Genomic DNA, 21,385 nt, shown 5'->3' with positions numbered 1-21,385 from the left:
GCTTTTCTGTCCTTCACCGTCTCCCAGAGTTTGCTCAAATTCATGTCCATTGAGTAGTCGGTGATGCCATCCAACCATCTCGTCCTCTGTCGCCCCCTTCTCCTCCTGCCCTCAATCTTTCCCAGCATCAGGGTCCTTTCCAATGAATCGGCTCTTCACATCAGGTGACAATAATACTGGGGCTTCAGCTTCAGCATCATTCCTTCCAGTGAACACCCAGGACTGATCTCCTTTAGGATGGACTGGTTGGATCTCCTTGCTGTCCAAGGGACTCTGAAGAGTCTTCTCCAGCACCACAGTTCAAAAGCATTAATTCTTTAGTGCTCAGCCTTGTTTTTGGTCCACCTCTCACATCCATACATGACTCCTGGAAAAACCATAGCTTTGACTATACAGACATTTTTTGGAAAAGTGATAGCTCTGCTTTTTAATATGCTGTCTAGGTTTGTCATAGCTTTTCTTCCAGGGAGCAAGCGTCTTTTAATTTTGTGGCTACAACCACTGTCCACAGTGATTTTGGAGTCCCAGAAAATTAGATCTGTCACTGTTTCTACTTTTTTCCCATCTATTTGCTATTAAGTGATGAGGCTCAACGCCACGATCTTAGTTTTTTGAATGTTGAGTTTTAAGCCAGCTTTTTCACTCTCTTCTTTCACCTTCATCAAGAGGCTCTTTAGTTCATTTTTACTTTCTGCCATTAGAGTGGTATCCTTTAATAAACTGGTAAGTTTAAGTAAATGTGTCTCTGAGCAAATAATCAAATCCAAGGAGGAAGAGGTCATGGGAACCTCCAGTTTGTAGTCAAGTTTGACAGATGGGATGGCGGAGGATGAAATGATTAGATAGCATCACCAACTCAATGGACATGAATTTGAACAAACTCTTGGTTTGCTCAAACCAGTGAGGACAGAGGAGCCTGGTGTGCTGCAGTCCATGGGGTTACAAAGAGTCAAACATGACTTAGCAACTGAACAGCAAATAGACAGACATTGTGGATAATCTAGGGGCCTACTACTTGTGATTGGCATCTGAAACTTGGTTTGTGGGAAGGGGAGGCAGGCTCATGGGACTGAGTCTTTAACCTGTGGGATCTGATGCAGTCTTTAGTAGATAGTGTCGAAATTGAGTTTAATTGTAGAACACCTCGCTGTGTCACAGAGAATCGCTTGGTGTGGGGGAAAACCCCACAGATCTGGTGTCAGAAGTGTTGTAAGTGTGGTGGTGGTGTGAGAGTAAAGGAAAAACACAGGTGGAAAGACTGAGGTTTTTCCTAGAACACCCAGGTAGCTCACTCTTTCTTGGCTCCTTGCAATCGAGCCATGGTTCTAAGAGGCACCTCAAATGCTATCATGAACAACTAAACTCTACCCAGTTCCCCTGTGATCTGTTGCCTCTGAGCATAGCAGTGCTACCTGGGATCATTAGCCAATGTCTTCTGGTTTTGCACAGTTTGAGGTGTTCCCTGCTAGCTTTGAGATTTGGACATTCAGGGATGTGTTTAAGTTATAATGGCCCATGTGTCCTGGGACACACAAGAGCACTGTTAGCCAGATGCTGAGTCACAGACAGGGGTTGGCCCTTGGCCACTGGGTCAAGATGAAATGGAAAAACCAGAACAGGGGTGTGATTTTTTTTTTTAACTAAGGTCAGTTTAATCTAAAGCCCTGTTTTTATTCTGAGATTATGTATTTCCTACTTTCTTTCGTGTTGAAATTGCCTTTTGTGAAATAGTAGTGACGGTAGACAGTAGTTTATTTTCATGTCCTGAATGACATAGTTAAAATGGTTACCCTGAGTGAATTCCCCAAATGGCTTTTGAAATGTTATTAATCCAAGGAATCCTGAGTCTGGTAACCCTCACCATTTTGGAGGGCCATGTGATCCTAACTCATAAGGGGCATGGATGGCCATAGAGAGAGCCTCACTCAAGAGCAGTGGTAAAACAGTAAAATAATTGAACAGTAAAATAATTAAAATGCATGGAGTTAGGCTTTGCCACCCATGAGTTCATAGAACCACTTTGGTTTTATTGAACAAACCTTATATGGTGCTTTCTAGATGCCCAGCCCGGTAGCAATTGCTGTGCAAACATGATCTCATTTCATCCTCATCAAACCTATGAGGTACATGCTATTATTATCTTTGCTTCTGTGCTAAAGATGAGGAAACTAGGATGTGAAGGTATTGAAAACCTTGCCCAAGGTCACAGCTAGTTAGCGACAGAGCCAGAAGCTGAAGCCAGGGAGTCTGGCTCTGGAGTCCATGCTCTTAATCCTTAAACCATGGTGCCTGGTTGGAAGCAATTTCAGACTTTTATGGCATGTAATGATCTATTTTCAGCCTCTGACTCCATGGACAGAAGCTGCCTATGGACTAATCTGCTTGATCTGTGTTGAACAGCTGTCAATGATCTTTTTTGAGCCCTTTCCACACCACCACTAAGAGAATCAGTGGATGGCCCTTGGACAGAACCTGGCAAGTCAGTAATGGCAAAAGCAATGAACTTTGGATAAGGTCAGCAAGTCCTTGTAGCTTGGAACTGGAGTCTGTACAGAGGCCTTCTGGGAGGTCCGCCACATGAAAACATGTGGTTTTTCATACACAGGTTTTAAAGCAGCCAAACCCTTTTTTTTTTCAATCATAGACACATGGGCAGTTAATACATACATACACCCCATATATGTGAAATCCCTTCTTAAAACAGATACAAGTGGAGGGTGTGTTTAAGCAGAAATGGGGATCTAATTGACCTAACTCTTATCCATTAAGCAGTATTGAGTCTGGAGAAGGCAATGGCACCCCACTCCAGTACTCTTGCCTGGAAAATCCCATGGATGGAGGAGCCTGGTGGGCTGCAGTCCATGGGGTTGCTAAGAGTTGGACACGACTGAGCGACTTCACTTTCACTTTTCACTTTCATGCATTGGAGAAGGAAATGGCAACCCACTCCAGTGTTCTTGCCTGGAAAATCCCAGGGATAGGGGAACCTGATGGGCTGCCATCTATGGAGTTGCACAGAGTCGGACACGACTGAAGCGGCTTAGCAGCAGCAGCAACACTATTGAGTCACTATCTGGGACCCAAGAGCTTTGAAGAGCACAGTTTGAAAACCATTGCTCCAGACTAGGGTTTCCTGGAGCATGTCCTACAAAATATTAGCCTTGTAAGATGCATTGTAGGAAAAAAAAGTTTCATGGTCAAATATGTTTGAGAAACTGGGTGTTTTATCCTTGCTTTGGGATTTACAGTTACTCTTGCCTGAAAAATCCCATGGATGGAGGAGCCTGGTAGGCTGTAGGCCATGGGGTCGCTAAGAGTCAGACACGACTGAGCAAATTCCCTTTCACTTTTCACTTTCATTCATTGGAGAAGGAAATGGCAACCCACTCCAGTGTTCTTGCCTGGAGAATCCCAAGGACGGGGGAGCCTGGTGGGCTTCCGTCTCTGGGGTCCCACAGAGTCGAACACGACTGAAGCGACTTAGCAGCAGCAGCATTAGCAGATAAAGAATCTGAAAAGCCCTGGAAGGGCGTGAAACCGCTTTTAATGCACAATTTTTCTTTTTAAAAAGTGAGTGAGTTACTTTATATTTACACAGTGAAATACTATAGAGCAATAAAAATGAACAGTTGCTACATACAGATGCATCTTATAACTATAATGTGAAATGGAAGTAGCTAGACACAAAGGCATGCATATGTAAGAGTCCATTTATGTAAGGTTCAAAAACAGGCAAAAATTCATCTATAGATTGAAAGTCAGAGTAGTGATTATCAGTGGGAGGTGAAGTAGTGCCTGGGAGGGGGCATGAGATGAGTTTTGAAGCTTCTGGTTATGTATCTTGATTTGGGTGGTGGTTACATAGATGTGTTTACTTTGTGGATTTTTATGCATTTCTCTGTATACATGTACATTGGTGTTATATGACAGGAAAAATAAAAAGGGAGAAGCAAACAAAATACCACTGAAGGGACCAAAAAAGAAATGTGCATGAATTTAACTCATAAAAAATATAATTGCTCTCTCTCTCTTTTTTTTAATACTGCAGAATTTTCCTCCTGGAAAACTCAGAATGAAGAGTTTCCCCTGGACCACTATTAGAGATAAGATAGTAAGCTCTGAGCAAGGAGACCCACATTTGTTTAATTCTCTAGTCTGTATCTGTTTCTGATCTCCATTCCTGCTGCTGCTAAGTCACTTCAGTCGTGTCCGACTCTGTGCGACCCCAGAGACGGCAGCCCACCAGGCTCCCCCGTCCCTTTGATTGTCATGCAAGAACACTGGAGTGGGTTGCCATTTCCTTCTCCAATGCATGAAAATGAAAAGTGAAAGTGAAGTCGCTCAGTCGTGTCGGACTCTTCGAGACCCCATGGACTGCAGCCTACCAGGCTTCCCCATCCATGGGATTTTCCAGGCAAGAGTACTGGAATGGGGTGCCATTGCCTTCTCCGATCTCCATTCCTAATTCCTTGTATATTAGTTTCCCATTGCTGGTGTAACTAGTTATCACAAATTCATGGCTTAACGCAACACCAAAGCATTATCTTAGTTCTGGAGGCCAGAAGTCCGAAGTGGGTTTCAGTGGATTAAAGTCAGGGTCTTTTTTCTTTGGCTGTGCTGGGTCTGGGTTGCTGTGCCCAGGCTTTCTCTAGTTGTGGTGCATGGGCTTCTTATGAGGTGGTTTCTCTTGTTGCGGAGCACAGGCTTTAGGATGCCTGGACTTCAGTAGTTGCAGCTTGAGGGCTCCAGCGTGCAGGCTCAGTAGCTGTGGCACACAGGGCTTAGTTGCTCCATGGTTATGGAATCTTCTGGAACCAGGGATTGAACCCATATTTCTCACATTGCAAGGCAGATTCTTAACCACTGGACCACCAGGGAAGCCTAAAGTCAAAGTCTTATTTGGCCATGTTCCTATGTTCCTTCCAGAGGCTTCAGGGAACAATCAATCCCCTTGCTTTCAGCTTTTAGAAGCTGCAGTATTCCTCAGCTCATGGCCCACTTCCATCTTCATAGCCAGCAACAGCCAGCCAACTCTTTCTCACATCACATCACTGACACTGATTCTTGTCTTTCCCTCTTTTACATTGAAAGATCCTGTGATTCCATTGATTCCACCTGGAAAATTCAGACTACACTCCCTTTTTAAGGTCAGCTGATTAGCAAACTTAATTTCATCGGCTACCTTAATTCTCCTGTGCTCTGTAATTGCAACAGTGTCACAGGTTCTGGGGTTTAGGCCATTATTCTCTTCTATCTAAGGGTTTAGATACAATCCTAGTACTTAACCTATTCTCTTTTCAATTAGCATGGATTTTCTTTCAGACAGTTAGCATTGGACCCCAAAAATAGTTCAAAATAATTGTTTGGATGTAAGGAAGAAGCAATGAACTCAACTCTGCATTGCTCAAATGAGAGATTTATTTACTTTTAACTAATAGGACCCTCGTTACAACAGTGCTACAGATACTGAGAAGGGAGGACCCCAGCTCGTGGCAGGCTTGGAAAGCAATGTGTGTCTCAGGGACTACACCCTTTTCCAGTGAAACGCAAGCATCCAGGGATAGTATCTGACATCTGTAGAGAAGCCAAGAAAGCAGATCAAAAGACGGGTGCTCTGAAGTTGTCGGAGAAAGCAATGGCACCCCACTCCAGTACTCTTGCCTGGAAAATCCCATGGATGGAGGAGCCTGGAAGGCTGCAGTCCATGGGGTCGATGAGGGTCAGACAGGACTAAGCGCCTTCACTTTCAGTTTTCACTTTCATGCATTGGAGAAGGAAACGGCAACCCACTCCAGAGTTCTTGCCTGGAGAATCCCAGGGACTGGGGAGCCTGGTGGGCTGCCGTCTCTGGGGTTGCACAGAGTCGGACACGACTGAAGTGACTTAGCAGCAGCAGCTCTGAAGTTGTGGTGACATAATTTATAATCCGAGATCTTACAGTTATGAGTCAGTTTCTTTTGTGTGGCTCAACTGAATAGTTTCCACAGTATTGAAAGACTGCTGTTCACAGTGGCTCCTTGGACTCGTAAAGAAGGAAGAGACCCAAAAAGTCAGTTGTTGCCCAGGCAGCAGGCAGCAGGAGGTGGCACAGATTGGCTGTTGCCATGGCAACATCGATTCCTGTCCCCCTGGGCAGGCCTGCGGTAGATAGCAATTTCAGAGAACATGTGGACCACCTGCATCAGAATTACCTGGGGAACTAGTTGAAATATTAATTCCCAGGCCACACAGCCATAGACTGGGAAGGGGTCTGGAACTGGCTTTTTTGAAAAGCAACCCTTATTCTTGGTTGTTTGAGAATCATTGACTGAAGAAAATAAAGCATCCCTGTTAAAAATCCCTGTACAAACCCTTGTTGTATATCCTTGGATGAGGCCTCACCTCTTCGCTGTGAAAACTAGAGCCATTTTCTTGCTTACGAAGGCCCAGTCTTCAAAAGACTAAGTAGATGTGCTGTCCCAGGCATTTATAAGTGCTCAAGAAAGTGCTGAGAGTTTAAATAGGCATTTCATGATTTCTGTAAGAATGGAACTTTTTTTTTCAAGGAATATCTAATAACATCTCACAGAACTAGTCATGTCAAAATATACTTTGGAACTCCCCAAATAAATTTCCCAAATGGGGAATTTAAGGAAAAAGCAAATTAGCCAAGATGGAGCGGTCAGTCTCTCTCAGCCCACGGCCTCTTGCTCTTGCCCCACGTTTTGTAAATAATGATTATGTAGCAGCTGAGAGCACTTCCAGCACTGGGCATGCCCGTCAGGAGGTATGTATTTGGCCATAGGCTAGTTTTGTTCCGTAAGCATATATAAGCTCCACCTGGGGGGACCCTTTTTGCTGTTGCCAGGAGAGAGGTTCGGAGGAGGCGATGGCACCCCCACTCCAGTACTCTTGCCTGGAAAATCCCATGGACGGAGGAGCCCGGTGAGCTGCAGTCCATGGGGTCATGAAGAGTCGGACACAACTGAGCGACTTCCCTTTCACTTTTCACTTTCATGCATTGGAGAAGGAAATGGCAACCCCCTCCAGTGTTCTTGCCTGGAGAATCCCAGGGACGGGGGAGCCTGGTGGGCTGCCGTCTATGGGGTCGCAGAGTTGGACACAACTGAAGTGACTTAGCAGCAGTAGCAGCAGCAGCAGGAGAGAGGTTACGTTATGGCTGTGTGGTTATGTTATGTTACGTTGTTAAGTTATGTTAGTCTGCTGCTACGGCTGCTGGGCCAGACAGGAGAGAATAAGTAAGTCTGCGATTCTTGTGGCTTCTCACATTTTCTTCCTGTCTCTCAGCTGGTGTCTTGCCTACCGTGGGTTCAGCGAACAGTGTGCACAGTGAGGTACAGCAAGACAATTGGTCTCACGAACAGGATCAGCAAGACAAGGGAAATACTGTTCAATATCACTGGGAAGGAGTAGGGTGGGACTCAAGCAGGGTTCGATATGAACCCAGGACTGGAGAGAATGGCTAAGATGCAGGCCTGAGTCTCTGATGTGACCAAGAGGCACCATTCTTTGCCTAGGAAGGTGGGACTATAGCACGTACATAAAGAACACTACAAAGGCTTCCTGATTTTTCTAAGAATCATTGCTGTTAATGAGTCACTGTTGCTGATGAGAGTGTGTTCTTAATATAGATGCTGCTTAACCTGAACTTGTGAAATGCTAGGGGGCTAGCAGTTCTGGTCCCACAGTGAAGAGTGTTCCATCTTAATTAAGCCCAACAACTTGTTATTTAGGAAGCAAAATCTGAATGGTTGGTGATGGAACAGATCTACGTGGAAACAAATTGTACTAGTGTCTCATTCAAGTTCCCGCTCTAAGAGACTGCTGATGACTTCACAAGGAAGAACACGGGGATGTAAGAATGAGAGCCCTAATATGCTTTGTTTTTTAAATAATTTAATCAAACTCAACGCATTGTGAAAGACATTAAAATAAAATCCACTCACAATCCTACAACACATTTAGTTACTAATTTATTTATGTAAAAATATATATGGAATCCACAATGTACCAGACCCTGGGCTAGGTGCTGAACTCACTCTCGGGGGATGAGATAAAACACAGTGGACAAGACTGTCCTTGCATCTCTGGAGCTTACAGCCTAATGAGAAGGCAGATGTTAGAGACACAAACACACAAATATTTAACTGCCATTGTGGGAAGTGGAGGGAAAGCATGAAAGAAAATGCTGGGGTAGTGAGATTGGGAAGGCCTTTCTGAGTTACATTTAAGCTAAGGCCATGAATAGAGTTCACAACGTAAATAGTGCTTTATGAAGGGTTGTGGGGACCAGCAACTGAAAAGTGACAATTTGAAATGAGCTCAGTGAACATAGAGGAAACGGTCTTACTTATATATTTGATTTCTTCTTAAAAAATTTCTTTTCCACTTTATTTTTTAATATTTTTATCTGTGTAATAAACATGTGTTTTTTCTTTTCCATTATGGTTTATTTCAGGATATTTAATATAGCTCCTTGTGCTATACAGTAGGATCTTGTTGTTTATCTAGTCTGTGTGTAATGGTTTGCATCTGCTAATCCCAAACTCCCAATCCATCCCTCCTTTGAATACTTTTTACTATGGTAAAATATATATAACATGAAAGCTGTCATTTTAACCATATTTAAGTGTACAATTCAGTGGCATTAGTACTTTCGCAGTGTTATGCAACCATTACCACTGCCTGTTTTCAACACTTTTTCATCATCACTAACAGATGTTCCGGATCCATTAAGCAATAGCTTCCCATTCCTCCCCGCTGCCCCAGTCGCTGCTAACCTCTAATCTACTGTCTGTCTTTATGAATTTGCCTATTTTAAATATTTCACAGAAGTGGTATATAATGTTTTCCTTTTGTGCCTGGCTTATTTTACTTGGTATAATATTTTCTTGGCATAATGTTTTTAAGGTTATCTGTGATGTAGCATGTACCAGAACTTCATTTATTTGTATGGCTGGTCTGTTGTATGGATGTACCATGTTTTGTTTATCCATTCATGTGTTGATGGACATTTGGGTTCATTCCACCTTTTAGCTACTATGAACATTGGTGTGTGTATGTGTGTATCCATTAGAATCCCTGTTTTCAGTTCTTTTGGGTATATACCCAAAAGTAGAATTATGGTAATTCTAGGGGCTTCCCTGGTGGCTCAGTTGTAAAGAATAGGCCTGCAATGACAACCCACTCCAGTATTCTTGCCTGGAGAATTCCATGGACAGAGGAGCCTGGTGGCCCACAGTCCATGAGGTACAGAGTCGGACACGACTGAGAAAGTAATAATTTTCACACACTTGGTTTAGGATTATGAAAATATATTACTATTTCAAACTTGGTTCATTTAGAAAATCACCTTTTTATTTTATTTTTTTAAAATTTTATTTTATTTTTAAACTTTACAATATTGTATTGGTTTTGCCAAATATCAAAATGAATCTGCCACAGGTATACATGTGTTGCCCATCCTGAACTCTCCTCCCTCCTCCCTCCCCATACCATCCCTCTGGGTCATCCCAGTGCACCAGCCCCAAGCATCCAGTGTCGTGCATCGAACCTGGACTGGCGACTCGTTCCATATATAATATTATATGTATTTCAATGCCATTCTCCCAAATCATCCCACCCTCTCCCTCTCCCACAGAGTCCAAAAGACTGTTCTATACATCAGTGTCTCTTTTGCTGTCTCATATACAGGGTTATTGTTACCATCTTTCTAAATTCCATATATATGCATTAGTATACTGTATTGGTGTTTTTCTTTCTGGCTTACTTCACTCTGTATAATAGGCTCCAGTTTCATCCACCTCATTAGAACTGATTCAAATGTATTCTTTTTAATGGCTGAGTAATACTCCATTGTGTATATGTACCACAGCTTTCTTATCCATTCATCTGTTGATGGGCATCTAGGTTGCTTCCATGTCCTGGCTATTATAAACAGTGCTGCGATAAACATTGGGGTACACGTGTCTCTTTCAATTCTGGTTTCCTCAGTGTGTATGCCCAGCGGTGGGATTGCTGGATCATAAGGCAGTTCTATTTCCAGTTTTTAAAGGAATCTCCACACTGTTCTCCATAGTGGCTGTACTAGTCTGCATTCCCACCAACAGTGTAAGAGGGTTCCCTTTTCTCCACACCCTCTCCAGCATTTATTGCTTATAGACTTTTGGATCGCAGCCATTCTGACTGGCGTGAAATGGTACCTCATAGTGGTTTTGATTTGCATTTCTCTGATAATGAGTGATGTTGAGCATCTTTTCATGTGTTTGTTAGCCATCTGTATGTCTTCTTTGGAGAAATGTCTGTTTAGTTCTTTGGCCCATTTTTTGATTGGGTCATTTATTTTTCTGGAATTGAGCTGTAGAAGTTGCTTATATATTTTTGAGATTAGTTGTTTGTCAGTTTTTTCATTTGCTATTATTTTCTCCCATTCTGAAGGCTGTCTTTTCACCTTGCTTATAGTTTCCTTTGTTGTGCAGAAGCTTTTAAGTTTAATTAGGTCCCATTTGTTTATTTTTGCTTTTATTTCCAATATTCTGGGAGGTGGGTCACAGAGGATCCTGCTGTGATGTATGTCGGAGAGTGTTTTGCCTATGATCTCCTCTAGGAGTTTTATAGTTTCTGGTCTTACATTTAGATCTTTAATCCATTTTGAGTTTATTTTTGTGTATGGTGTTAGAAAGTGCTCTAGTTTCATTCTTTTACAAGTGGTTGATCAGTTTTCCCAGCACCACTTGTTAAAGAGATTGTCTTTAATCCATTGTATATTCTTGCCTCCTTTGTCAAAGATAAGGTGTCCATATGTGCGTGGATTTATCTCTGGGCTTTCTATTTTGTTCCATTGGTCTGTATTTCTGTCTTTGTGCCAGTACCATACTGTCTTGATGACTGTGGCTTTGTAGTAGAGCCTGAAGTCAGGTAGGTTGATTCCTCCAGTTCCATTCTTCTTTCTCAAGATAGCTTTGGCTATTCGAGGTTTTTTGTATTTCCATACAAATTGTGAAATTATTTGTTCTAGCTCTGTGAAGAATACCGTTGGTAGCTTGATAGGGATTGCATTGAATCTATAAATTGCTTTGGGTAGTATACTCATTTTCACTATATTGATTCTTCCAATACATGAACATGGTATATTTCTCCATCTATTAGTGTCCTCTTTGATTTCTTTCACCAGTGTTTTATGGTTTTCTATATATAGGTCTTTAGTTTCTTTAGGTAGATATATTCCTAAGTATTTTATTCTTTCCGTTGCAATGGTGAATGGAATTGTTTCCTTAATTTCTCTTTCTGTTTTCTCATTATTAGTGTATAGGAATGCAAGGGATCTCTGTGTGTTGATTTTATATCCTGCAACTTTACTATAATCATTGATTAGTTCTAGTAATTTTCTGGTGGAGTCTTTAGGGTTTTCTATGTAGAGGATCATGTCATCTGCAAACAGTGAGAGTTTTACTTCTCTTTTCCAATTTGGATTCCTTTTATTTCTTTTTCTGCTCTGATTGCTGTGGCCAAAACTTCCAAAACTATGTTGAATAGTAATGGTGAAAGTGGGCACCCTTGTCTTGTTCCTGACTTTAGAGGATGATTTTTATTTTTTTCAAGCATCTGTTTTGTTTTTTTAAAATCCTCTTGGGCTCAAAGATCTGAAAGAAACACATTTTAATGTTTTACCAGCTTCATCAACTTTAGATTCTGAGCCATTTAATTAAGTCCAGCAATAAGTTTGTTATTTCAGTTACTATTTCAGAACTAGTTGATACCATGGGCAATATCTAGTCTCCATCTTTTCTGAGAAATTGTCAGGAGGGAGAGAACAAATATTAAGCATATATTATTAGGAGCTATGAAATGTACTTTACATACAGTGTACCTTTTAATTCTCACATCAGCCCTCTGAGATAGGACTCACTAGGTAAAGAATCTGCCTGCCAGTGTAGGAGCTGCGGGTTCAGTCCCTGAGTCTGGAAGATCCCCTGGAGAAGGGCATGGCAACCCACTCCAGTATTCTTGCCTGGAGAATCCCATGGACTGAAGAGCCTGGCTGGCTACAGTCCATAGGGTCACAAAGAGCTGAACATGACTGAAGTGACTGAGCACGAAAGCATACACATGTTTAGCTTTAGGAGGAACCACCAACCAAGGCTGCACCATTTTACTTTCCTACCAGCAATGTGGGCGGGTTCCAGTTTCTCTACATCCTTACCAACACTTACCTCCTTTTTCTTTTCTTCCTTAAAGTAGGTATGAAGTAGTATCTCTATGTATTTGGTTCTTACTCTTCTGTCTCCTCAGGAATCCATCTATCGCGAAACTCTAAAGTTCTTCGGGGCCACTGATGTAGCGTGGGTCTTCTAATGACCTGATTTCATGTTTTACCTAAGTGTCTAATTTCTTAAATAGATGTTCAGCAACTCTGGGGTTAAGTATGGAGGATGTTCGATAAATAGGATTGTGATAAATGTTGCAGATCTTGTCTCTCTCATGTTGTATACACCCAACAGAAGTTTCCAACAGGCATCTAGGAGTTCTTTGCTTGATTCAAATGAGTTAATTTTCGTGAGTGTATGAGGCAATTGATCGGTTGGTTACATCCCATTCATTGAAACTGCAGACGTGACCTCTGTCACTCCTCTGCTTTATGCCATCAGGTACTTATGATAAGGCTGCAGATCATTTATCTGATCTACAGTGCCCTGCGAAGTCTGGTTCCACCTCCTTCTGGATCATTTTTTGGCCACTTTCTCCCTTTTTCTTAGGCTGCTGTATATTCTGCAGATATATAAGGTCCAGCCCTACTTCAGGACCTTTATGCCCACAGGTCCCTCTTTAACGATTTCTCTACTCCTCCAAGTAAGCCCCTCTCTCACTTTTTTTTACTTTAGAAAGTTCTATTCAACCCCTGGGTTGGGAAGATCCCCCGGAGAAGGGAAAGGCTACCCACTCCAGTATTCTGGTCTGGAGAATTCCATGGACTACACGCAGAGTCGGACACGACTGAGCAACTTTCACTTTGATTCATCTATTCAAGTCCCAGCTAAGATGTGATTTCCTCAGAGAAATGCTTCCTGACCCTCTCCCTGCCCCAAAGCTGACCCCCTATTTTGTTCTCCCTCAAAGCATCTTTTACTTTTCCTGCATAGCAGTTACCAGAATTGTAGTAAAATTATTTGCTTATTTAAAGTCCATCTTTCTAGGCAGTCAGAAATGTGCATGAGGGCAGCAACTCATGTCTCTATTGGTCAGTGTGAGGCACATGGTAGGAGCTCAGTGCATATTTTTGAACTCATGTAGGTGCTCCTAAGTCCTACATGGACGTCCTTCTCTCAAGTTGAACTAGATGTTTCTAGTTGGACTAAATGTTTTCTAGTTAATTGTCTCCTCACATAATACCTGTACTGGCATTATTACAGTTAAGTGCTGACACTGTGCTGTTAGAGAAAGATAGATGAAAAAGAAAGGAGACTTGCAAGCTGGCTGATTGGATCTCTGACTGAACACTTCCTGGGAGAAAGCTTTGGGGGTAGACTCTTTCTAGGCCGTAGGCCAGGATGTTGGGCAATGCTTTCATTTCTCTGAGGGATTCTGCCAAGAAGCAGAAAACTGATGAATGACCTATGAATGCATCTCACATTCTGGGTGATCCAGAGTTTATGGTATTCTAGGGGAAAATTGTGTTAATCAGAAGGGTAGGGCAGCCATGTAGGTTCTTAGGCAGGAATTTTGGTGAGAAGCCATCCAAGGCCACAGTGGGATGGTCTTTCTTGCCAAGTACTGCCTGAGCCCTTCAGCCAGTGTCAAGATAGAGACACCAAGCAAGCCACTTAAGGCTCTTCTTTGCTTCTATAGGCTCTCCAACCTTCTGTTAGAAGGTTGTTTCATAGTTGGCATGGCTTGTCTTACTCCTGAAAGTCATGAGACCAAGAATCTTGTACTTTTGCGTTTTTTTTTTAGCTTAATATTTGATTTAAAAAGCAATGCATGAGTGCTTTTATCTTCTAAAACATTACAACTAAAGCTAATACCCCCTTTGAACATTACCCAGAATCTTCGTCTTTTACCCTTATCTTTAAAGATAACCTCTGATTAAGAATTTGGCCTATAGCCTTACAATCTGTTTTAAAAGTCTTAGTTTGGGCTGATGTAACGGGATACCTGAGACTGGGTGGTCTCTAAATGATAGAAATTTATTTCTTATAGTTCTAGGGTCTGGGAAGCCCAAGATCAAGGTATTATTAGGTTCAGTGTTTGGTAAAGGCCCACTTCCTGGTTCAGAGACAGCGGTCTACTCTTCTTGCTGTGTCTCACAGGGCAGAAGGGAGTAGGCAGCTCTCAGGGATCTCTTTTATAAAGGCACTAATTCTGTTTACTATCCTCACAATCTAATTACTTCCCAAAGGCCCACCTTCAAATGCCATTACATTGGGGCTGAGGTTTCAGCATATGAATTTGATGGGTACACATACATTGTCTATAGCAGGATGATAAGAAATTATGGTATGTATGTTTGTGTTTTATATTAACTTTTGACTTTGAAATAAGTTTAGATTGACAGAAGAGTTACAAAGATAGTACAGAAAGTTTCAGTGTGCCCTTCACTCAGCCTGTCCTAATGTTAATGGCTTATATAACTCTGGTTCAGTGACCAAAACTCAGAGGTTAATATTGGTACAATACTATAAACTATAGACTTTATTAGAGTTTCAACAGTTTTCCCCCTAATGTCCCTTTTCTGTTCCAGGATCCAATCTAGGATCCCAAATTGTATTTAATTGTCTTGACTCCTGAGTCTCCTTCAATCTGTGATAATTCTCAAGTCTTTTCCTGGCTTTCATAACCTTAACAATTTCAAGGAATCCAGGTCAGGTATTTTGTAGAATATCCCTCAATTTGGGCTTATTTGATGATTTTTCATGATTAGACTGAAATTATGCATTTTGAGGAGAGTGTCTATATGAAATCAATCAATCTCATGCTGCAACTTGCTGTTTTCATTCAAAACTATGATTTTGCTGCTAAGCTGCTAAGTCACTTCAGTCGTGTCCGACTCTGTGCGACCCCATAGACGGCAGCCCAGCAGGCTCCCCCGTCCCTGGGATTCTCCAGGCAAGAACACTGGAGTGGGTTGCCATTTCATGATTTTGAGATAGATCTAAATTAGCATATAGATCAAGCTCACTTATTTAAAGTTCTGTACAGAATTCTTTTACTGTAAGAATTTTCTATATTTTATTTAGCTATTGCCCGATTGGTGGGCATTGGCTGATACCAAATTTTCTTTATTTGCAGTATCATAGCAATTATCCTCATTCATATCTCCATAACATCGGATTATAGTAGATAACTAGAAGCGGCATTGCTGAGACATGGATTTAATAGATGTTGTCTGATTGCCCTCTAAAGTGGCTGTGCCAATTTACATTCTGATATTATGAAGCTTGAAAATTGTTGCCAGTTTGAGTTTTAATTCCATTTCTCTGGTTAGAGATTGGGCATCTCTTTGTATTATTACTGGCAATTTATAACTTTCTTTCTGTGAACTGCCTATTTACATTTGCCCATTTTTCTAGTGAATTTTTTTCTTTTTGATTTATTGCACCCTTTATATGTTGCAGATACACATCCTGTTTTATATATTACAAATGTTTTCTCGTAGTATGTTATCCCTTTGTTTCGCATTTTTTTTCTTTATTTCATCTAATTTAAAATTTTTTTCTGATTTTTTTTCTTTTGGAAACAAAGTTCTTGATTACGAAAGTAATATAAACAGTGTAGAAAATCTGGGAAGTTTACAAAAAAGTATAAAGAAGAAACCACCCTAAGTCTTTTTACTGAGAGAAAACCCCTATGAAAACCATACTCAATTACATATTTCCTTCTAGTCTTTGTGTGTGTGTGTTTGTGTGCATGCACTTCATTTTCATCACATTGCATTTATATATTTATTTGCTTAGTGTCATGATCTTTAGACACAAACTTTGGCCTTTTTCCATGTGCACTTGGTTTAAAAGTAGTGTCAGACTACCTTCAAACTCCTATTTCTTTTCCCCACACATCCTGAAAAATCCAACAGGTAAGAGGTCAGGGCCTGTCCTCAGCCGACCTGTACTGAAGTTGGCTCAAAAACACAAGAGAGGGTAGAAATATTCCAGCAGAGCACTTATTAAAAAGTCTTGGAAGTTTTAGTTGACTGCAAGCTCAATGAGTCAATAGTGCAGGTGCCAAGAATTTTATTTCTTGACTGCAAGGCAATAAGCCCTACGAGGCCTACTTTGCTCTGATGGTATCACAAATATTTGATTCACTCTTGGGCAACATACTCTGAAGGAGCCACAGTCAAACTGACCACATGTGTGAGAAGAATGAAGACAGAGACCCTCAAAATCAGGACAAAGGAAGAAACAATGGAAGCAATGGGAGATACTAGTTCGGAAAAGACAAGATCATGGGCAGAAGTCTTCAAGTATCTGAAAAGTAGAAGGTGGGAGAGAGATTAGACCTGTTTGTTCTCTGAGGCTCCAAAGGACAGGACTTGGGCCAGAGAGTGGACGCTGAAGAAACACCTTCTGGCTGGTCAGAGCTGCTGAGGCGAAGGCTTTCTGTCATTGAGCAGCTTTTTTTCAGACGCGAGTTGGTTGGGGTAGGAGTTGATATAATTCACCTTTTTTTGAGGACTATGTGCCAGGCCTGTGCCAAGAACATTTCCTCTATTATCTTATTTCATTCTGTCGTCATCCTAAGAGGTAGGCACTGTTGTTAAGGATGTATTAACACCCGTATTAAGGATGAGGGAGGTGGTATGATGAACTCAGGTATATCGCACAAGGTCACACAGTTGGCGAGCTGTGGAACCGAGACTCCAATCCTTTCTGACAAACCTCAAAGTCGTACTTTTATTATTTTATTTTATTTATTACTTTTATTTTATCGTATTTTATTATTGGAACTCAGGCGTAGTTTGGGCCAGAGGACTTTTTGAGGTCCTTTCGTCTGGAAGATTCTGTGACTGGGAAAAACGGATGCCTCCACCCCGCTAAGGGTAAGCGTCGGAGTGTCAGTGAAGTAGTCCAGGGCCCTGCAGAAGGCCCAGGGATGGAGACCTAAGGGACATGGAAGTGTTGTCAACGTGCGTCACCCGACAGCTCAGCAACAGGCGATATTCTGTTATTTGACGATCCCCAGACCCGCGCCAGGGACCCGGACGGTGGCGCGCCTTGCGCCCGCACTCCCGCAGCGTGGCCAGGGAGCGTCGCGGCGGCCGGGTTCTGCGGCGGAGCTGGGGGACGGAACAGCGCGCCGGTCCCTGGCAGGGCGCTAGCGGGGGGGGCGGTGCCGGGGCGGCGGGGGCGGGGAGAGCGCGCGCCCAGGAGGCTGCGGCAGTTGCGCGCTGGGATTGCTGCCGTGCGGCGGGGCCGGTGAGTGCGGCGGTACCCGCGGGCGGGCGGGGAAGGAGCGGGCGGGCGAGGGAGCGAGGTAGGATGCGCGGCAGAGCGCGCGACTTGGGCCACCCCGCACTAGTCCTACTCGGCTGCTGCGCCCCTCAGGCCCCTCTGGTCTGAGTGCGCGCCCGCGGACCCCGCACCCCAGATTCCGCACGCCCCCAACCCCAGGTCGCCCCCTGCCTCAGAGCAGCCCCTTCCTCCGCGCCGCGGCGACGCCCCCGGCCCCACGTCACGCTCGCGCCATTGTTTCCCGGCCTTGGGCTCTCCGGGACCCGCCTTACTCTCTCAGCGCGGCCCCTAGCCTCAGCAGTCAGTCTTGCCGCGTTCCGGCCCGTTACCCAGCTTTTCCCTCTCGCTGGTGGTAGCCCCTATCCCACCTCTGGCAGACATCCCTTTACTCTGTTCAGCTTATTTTTTCCTGCCGACGCCTGGCTTCCTCCCGTCCGCACCCGATGCCTGCCTTTCCGCCAAGTTAATGGGCCTCCCCTCCCCGTGCGCGTTCCCGGTCGACCGCCCGAGGAAGTAGCCGGCAGCTATGTGTTAGGATGCAAGGTTGACTGCGTTGTAGCAAGAACCACCAGAAATTGCCAACTGAAACCCCACAGAACACTGTGGTCGTTTGCAGCACTTCCTTGGAAAGCTCACTTCGAATTGCAAGCCACCACGAGAAAAACGTGCTAGTTCTTTCCCAATGGCCAACTGTCTAGTGGCAGAGCATTTTTTTCCTGGGGACCCCTGAAGCCCTTGAGAGCAGAGAGTGAGATGCGAATCTGAGGCCTGAAGCTGTAGTTATAAGCATGACGTTTGGGGGGCTTTGACTCTGGTAGGCCTTAGCTTTTAAAGGCAAGTAGGTAGAGTTGGGTGTTAGATGTAGCGTTTTCCCTTGACTTCCGGCCCTTGTTTTGAGGATGCATTGTAAGTGCAGTGCTCTGCAGTGACTAGTCACCATTATAGGGTTGTTTTTGTGCGTGCGTGTGCGTGTCCAGATTCTTCATGATTGAACTTGTTTCGTATTGTTTATATACTGTTCATTTTGCTTCTTAAAGCAGTAGATGCAAACTCTGGTAACTGTAATGTGAAAGAGTGCCATTTATCAGTGCAGTTCAGTTGCTCAGTCGTGTCCGACTCTTTGCGACCCCATGAACCGCAGCACGCCAGGCCTCCCTGTTCATCACCAACTCCCGGAGTTCACCCAAACCCACGCCATTTATCGTGGAACCGTAATGTTACTGAGGTCCTTTCAGATATTTACCTCGACACTTTTCAACATGATTAGAATTTTTCCAGATGAAGGCATCCAAGCCTGAAGAGGTTAAGTTCAAGAAGACACAGCTTGTAATTAAAAGCAGAACTCCACATGCTGGGCTGATGCTAGTGCGCATAAACTTTATTTTGGAAATGCTTTTCTATTGCAGTATAAGCCCCTGCGTTTCGGTATAGCTTGCTGCATTGTTCTCATCAACCCAGAATTTATATTTTAGAATTTAATGATCAACTAATCTGTAAAGTGAGAGAGCCCAAGGAGATGCTCGGCAAGGGTTCATTCCATTGTTTGAAAATTTATAATTGGCTGCTGCTGCTGCTAAGTCGCTTCAGTCCTCTCCGACTCTGTGCCACCCCGTAGACAGCCTCCTACCAGGCTCCTCTTTATAATTGGCTACAGGTTTCCAAAAGTTTATAATTGTAGGAAGATTTATATAGATATTTACAAAGGGTATCTGCAAGCCTGATTAGTTATTTCAGGTGTAGCTTCCTAAAGAAAGCCAGAGTAAGTGGAATGTTGGCAGAACGTTCATCTTCTGCCTCTAGGCTATTTCTAATTTCTACTGCTTAATGGAGTAAAGAGAGGGCATAAAACTTGTTTTTAAAGTACATCTTTTTATTGCTTGCCTTTCTTACCCAAAAGCAAAATTTAATAGTTAAAAAAATCCCCCAACTTTATCACATTATTTGTGACAAATATCTTTTCTAGTTCTTTTATTTTTTTTACAATTTATTTATTTTTTGGCTGTGGTGGGTCTTCGTTGTGTGGGCTTTTCTCTAGTTGTGGCGAACAGGGGCTGCTCTCTAGTCCTGATGAGCAGCTTCTCTTGTTGTGGAGCACAGCCACAGTGGACTTCACTAGTTGTAGAACGTGGGCTCAGTAGTTGTGGTGAACAGGGCTTAGTTACACTGAAGCATGAGGGATCTTCCCACGGGACCAGGGAGCAAACCAGTGTCCCTTGCATTGAAGGGCAGGTTCTTAACCACTGGACCACCAAGGATGCCCCTTTTCTAGTTCTTATGTAAATATAATTTTTATTTAGTTACATTATATTATATTCCTTTTTCATATTTTAAAATTTGCACTTCCCCACGTATCTGGATGTCGTCCATGTAGCTAGAGAATTCATCTACTTTTTTTTTTTTTGTGGAGGTTCCATAACATGATTTTATGCCTAGTAGTCACTAGTGCCTGGCATATAGGCTCTCAGTAAATTTTTGTTGAATGAATGTAATATTTTGAACTGCTTAGGCAACATCTCGGAACACAAAATGTTAAATATCGCAGGGCATATAGTAAATGATGTGTGAGCAGTAAAGGTGATCAATACAAAGGCCCTGAGCCAGGAGATGGCATCACATATGTTTAAGGGCCTGGGTTTTGGAGTCTGTGTTTGAGACCTGGCTTGCCATACCATTCATGCACCCTTGGAGAATTAACCTTAAGAGAACCTCACTCAGTTTCTCTCACCATGAAAAAGGGAAAAATAGAACACATTTCACAGAGTTGTGTGGGTTCAATGAGATAATTCTAGCACCCATTAAATTCTCTATAAATGTTAGCTATTTGTGTGTGGTTGTTGTTTTTTTTTTTTGGTTCAAAATGGAGAGATTACTGTAGGTTGGTGGAATCAGGGAAAATGGAAAATGACACCTGAGAGTATGGAAAAAATTATATTGAGGGTTTGCTGAATAGATTGCTCTCACTAAAACAAAGAATTTGGTAGATCAATAGTATGAAATAAAACTGGAGCGAGAAATTCGAGTAAACTATTCACAAGATAGGCTACATGGGTTTCTTGCAGATAGAGCAGAATTAATGAAGCAAGACAGCCCTTATTTACAAGTAGCTGGTGTTTGTTTCATTTTTAAAGTTTAGCCCTGAAAAAGTTACTTGTTTTAAGGAAATTGATAGCAAATTGTTATGCAGTGTTGAGTCCTTGTCGCTTGAATAGAATAAATGTTTTAACGACTTTTTACCATTTGAAGCAATTACCTTAAAGCAAATATTATTTGAAACTTGTGTCCTATGATTGGTTACCAAAGTTTGCAGTGGCTGTTTTCCTTTTCATGAAAAACAACTTCAGCAGTACCGCTCACCCCACCGCCCCCTGCCAGCAAAATGGCAAGCAGAGCAGCAAAATGACCCCCCCGCCCATTTTGGTGAAATACAGAATCAGAATTAAATTGACTCAGTGTTGAACTATTTGTTCATGTGTTTCTTTTGGTTGGGAAGCATTATCAAGAGTGTGAGATGAAAAAACCTGCTGTGTCAGGTCTCCTTAGAAAGAGAAGATTGAAATCTGGTGCCTGAAGTTTAATGGTTGAATATGTACTGTAGGTTCCTTGTTCCCGGACCAAGGACTGACTCCGTGCCCCCTGCAGTGGAAGTGCAAAATCCTAACCCCTGGACTGCCAGGGAATTCCCTGTATATTTTATATGTGTCTATATAAAATACATATATATACATATAAAATATACATGCAGGTTCCAGAGGATAGTGGAGGACAGAGAAGCCTGGCATCCATGAGGTAGTCACAGAGAGCAACAAAAATATACATATCAGCAAATGTGTTGGATATAGTAGGCCTGTCATATCTGGCTGCAAAATGGGGAAAAATCGGAAGGACGGCTGTACTGTGCCATTTTATATAAGGAGCTTGAGCATCTGGGAATTTTGGTA

General features: G+C 42.7%; 1 protein-coding gene across 23 annotated transcripts in view; it reads left to right on the top strand.

Annotated features, from left to right (window-relative positions):
- The window catches only part of NT5C2 (5'-nucleotidase, cytosolic II), a 148,675-nt gene that overhangs the window by 34,318 nt on the left and 92,972 nt on the right, over nt 1-21,385 (top strand). For 9 of the 23 annotated variants that reach the window (XM_086377547.1, XM_086377542.1, XM_086377530.1 and 6 more), the window contains exon 1: nt 17,375-17,411. The exons of 5 other annotated variants lie outside the window; for them this stretch is intronic. The gene's annotated coding sequence lies outside the window, so the exon portion shown is untranslated. Of the gene's footprint in view, nt 1-15,357; nt 16,740-16,783; nt 17,036-17,374; nt 17,470-21,385 lie in introns of those variants that run through there. 9 more of the 23 variants (XM_086377531.1, XM_086377535.1, XM_086377519.1 and 6 more) reach the window with 5 other exon arrangements.

The sequence above is a fragment of the Bos grunniens genome, chromosome 26 (assembly GCF_055505025.1).
Source record: "Bos grunniens cultivar Pamir isolate PY7600 chromosome 26, Bosgru_T2T1.0, whole genome shotgun sequence".
In the NCBI taxonomy this organism is placed as follows: Eukaryota; Metazoa; Chordata; class Mammalia; order Artiodactyla; family Bovidae; genus Bos; species Bos grunniens.
This window is presented reverse-complemented; position numbering and strand designations above follow the sequence as displayed.